Source organism: Brachyhypopomus gauderio, chromosome 18, assembly GCF_052324685.1.
Source record: "Brachyhypopomus gauderio isolate BG-103 chromosome 18, BGAUD_0.2, whole genome shotgun sequence".
In the NCBI taxonomy this organism is placed as follows: Eukaryota; Metazoa; Chordata; class Actinopteri; order Gymnotiformes; family Hypopomidae; genus Brachyhypopomus; species Brachyhypopomus gauderio.
Window position 1 is genome coordinate 2,636,489 of NC_135228.1, and position 3,799 is coordinate 2,640,287.

The 3,799-nt window shown below is 41.2% G+C and overlaps 1 pseudogene; it reads right to left on the reverse strand.

Moving 5' to 3' along the window:
• Positions 1-1,729: 1,729 nt before the first annotated feature.
• On the reverse strand, positions 1,730-3,328 carry LOC143482339 (uncharacterized; annotated as a pseudogene).
• Between the last annotated feature and the right edge of the window lie 471 nt (positions 3,329-3,799).

The following is a 3,799-nucleotide window of genomic DNA, read 5'->3' on the forward strand; positions in this document are numbered from 1 at the left end:
TTTCCAAGTTGCGCATACTGTCCAGTGCTTTCTTGTGTTGCTCTAAAGAGTTTAGGCTGTTGCGGAGGACTAAATAGCCTATGGCGGCTAATAGTTTGTGTTGCTTAGGCTTTTTCAATAAAATATGTTGGAGTTTACTCCTAGTGCTAAGCTTACAACCCTCAGATGAGAGCCAATTTAAAATGAACTCATTGCTAGCACTTAGCGACAATCCTTTGATGCGCATGCTAACCAGAGTTTCTTTTACCTCCAAAGCCCAATCCTCCATGAAGGCCTGCTCTTCTACACTAGCATATCCCTGAGCCATTGTGTATACAAGCTAAAATCCTTGTCTTTTTGCACGTGTCGGCACGCCTGCTACACGGTGGGTATTCCGACCCGTTCTACAAATGTGTCTGTATGGTGCACCTATGTTTTCCCTGCTGCTAAAAGAAGGGTATATTTGTCTTACCTCAGAAGAGACCAAACCCAAAGATGCAGCAACATAGGTGTGAATCACAGACAGCAATCCGGGCGGATTGTCGTTATCTGCTTGCAAAACTGTAAACTGGTTACTTTGTACTAGTACTGGATCACACTAGTACACAAATTTCTGTACTCGTACCATATCACGTCGGGGTCACCAAATTCTGTAGGGGTTATAGTTATGAGATATAACTAACCTACCTGCTTGCCTACAACCAAGGACGGAAATAGGTGCAGAAGAAGGATTGACGTGCATAAAACTTAAATATCTGACTCCAAATTATAGTTGGTAAGAATCTAAAAGAACTCACTTCTCAAATAGATCAGTACAGGTTATAGAATATACCTAACCAACTTTATAAAGTACCTTGCTATAAACAATAGCCTGCTTTGTCAGAGGTTTATCATAAACATGCGTAGCAGATGGGATACTTTAGAGGGAATTGGCATTAGCATTGATTTACATTTTAACTGATACTAATAATGAGCTCATCTGGCCCAGTATAGCTATAATCAAGGAAGACCGTGGCTACACAATTAACCAGATTTATTCAATAACCAACAAAATATAAAACAATAACAACCATACTAGATTAAAGTAACAATAATACCTAATGGAAACAGAGATACCAACCGGTGCAGGCTGCCTCACGGAGAATGACCCCAAAGGAAGCAAAGAGAGAAGAGCCCAGATGAAAGAAGAGAGCCCAGATGAAAGAAGAGAGCCCAGATGAAAGAAGAGAGCCCAGATGAAAGAAGAGAGCCCAGATGAAAGAAGAGAGCCCAGATGAAAGAAGAGAGCCCAGATGAAAGAAGAGAGCCCAGATGAAAAAGAAGAGGCCCTTGCACCCACAAACTTCTCTTTTTATATCCCCCCAGCATCTCAAAGGGACAGCAGTCACAAAAACCAGGTTAACCAATGGGAATCAGGTTGCTGGTAAAGACATCAGAGTACATTTGCATACAGTGTGCATTCCATACAGGACTGTCCCCTTTGGGGTGAAGTCTACAAACCTTATCAGGGAGTGATGGAACTCTTATCCTGTTAGCATAACCTTTACCCAGTACACAAGCTGCAAAATAAGACTAAACATGCCACACAAACATACTGACATAACTAAAATACAAATGGTCAGTTTTATCCCATTGCTCTGGGAACCTCTTGAGGTAAACCACCATTTGTTGCCCCCCATAGTTTTATGGAAGAACACCAGATCCTGCATCCCCCACAGGAACACATCTGAGCACTCCTACAAATCCCCCCTCAGGGACGCCAAAATGTAGAAACATTCAACGACTCGAGAGTGAGTGTCTCTGTCATAGTGGAGCAAAGGGCAGTGATGTGCTTCCTGAAATAGCAGAACTGGATCAGGGTGATGGCGAGTATTAAAGAACTGGCCAGGACGCATCCCCGGAAAACCCAGTCCCACCAGGTATACATGTACTCCGCTGAAAGGGTTGAAGCACTGGTCAGGATTTTCACCATCTCAGTGGCGAGATGCACTTCCACTTGTGCTTGACGAAGATGATAGCTGGTTGTCTGAATCAGGCGCTGAACCAGCTGTACAGTGTCTGTGAGAGGTTTTGTGCTTTCCTCATAGAAAGTGTCTTCCCACCATGGAGAAACATCAGTGTCCATTGGTATCCTACCCAGAATGCTTAAAGGTCCCATTGTGAAGTCATCTCTCACCTCTAGACAGAACGAGTGATTGGCAGGGCACAGAAGACCCCCATAACTGAAAGATGTCATTTCACTAATCACACACCACTGGGTGTGTGACACTTGGACTGCATCAGAGTATCCATGCAACGAATGAACATTTATCAACTTAGTATCATTTGAAGAGACAGGTTGTAATGTATTGCATGTACAGATTACATAACTGGATGTTTCATGGCAGCAAAAACGTGTAGTAAGCAACATTTCAGAACCCTTTACAGTCATATAACCAGTCACCTGATCCCATTTGACAACCTGATCCCTGATAACCGTACCCAATGAACGTATAGTGGTGGAATCTGGAAAAATTTGCTCAGGGTGAATAAAAGGATGTTGCATAAAAACCAATACAACCGGGGCACTCGTTTCCATTGTACATCATAATAGTTGTAAGAAGTTCAGCATAATAGATGGTTTTCATAGAAATTGATTTAAACCAACGATCAAGATCAAGCATTTCAATCAAATCAGCTAAGGCATGACGTGGTGATTTCTGGAATCGGAGATCCAATACCTCCTGCCTTGCTGCTGTAAACAGATCTTGAGCATAAGATCTGCATGCAAAATCAAGCTCTAAGGTGTGTGTTTGGTTAAAAATCATATGACTAAGGTGTAACAAAGCTTGAGCTTCTGACTTTACTGCTTTAATAATGTTATCTTCACCATTAGTCAGATGTTGAAAACCAGTTGCAAACTGATTGGTAAGCCAAGATGTATACTGTGATTGTTTGGAATTTGGTATGTGTTTATTAGTGAATTACTACTACCAAATAATCCAGTGATGTCCGAGAATAGATCTCGCTTCATGCGTGACTGTGAGTATGGAATTTGGACAGCTAATCTGCTTTTGTAGTCATACACCAAATCTTCAATTTGAGTTTTGAGCCATGTGTATGTTTTAGTGTAGGCTTTACAATGTGTCAGATAAGCTGAGAGGATATTTGAAATATTGTAACTAACATGAACCATAACAAGGTTTACATCATGCAATAGAGTCTTATTAATGTTTCCTCTAATAAGACCAGCTAGAGGGACAGGGTATGTATTTGGACACTGTGTTGGTTTGTGGTAGCCGCATGTCGTTAAATTGAAACAATATTTACGTGTCCATGTGCAATTTTCTGCACCTGTCCACAAATTTAGGTCAGCTTCACACCTACCAACACAATACATGCCTTCCCGACGTTTTGTCCAAACAAAAGGTTTGGGAGTAATAGAATAATCCTGTGGAGAAGAGAGATTAAAAAGATGGGATGTATATGTGTTGTGTGTAGAATTGAGTGGTTCTATATGTGTGCACTCGTACATGGCAGGTTCAAGTTCTTTTGTGTTATAGCACTTCCGAGGATCTACTCCATTATTTCCTCGCTTGTATAATGTGCTTAAAACACCTGCTTCTTGACCCTCAATTTATTTTAGTTTTATCCATGTTGTAGAATTGGCTTGGCTTGGAACATGGATAATAGGAATAGAAAAACTAATTGTAGGAGGATGGGTGGAACCTAAATTACAGCAAATTTGAGTTATACAATTTGGTTCTGGTGCTACACCAGGAGGCCATGTAACTATTTGCTTAGGTAAAATTGTCAGTGAATTTGGTGTGAATGGCCCCTT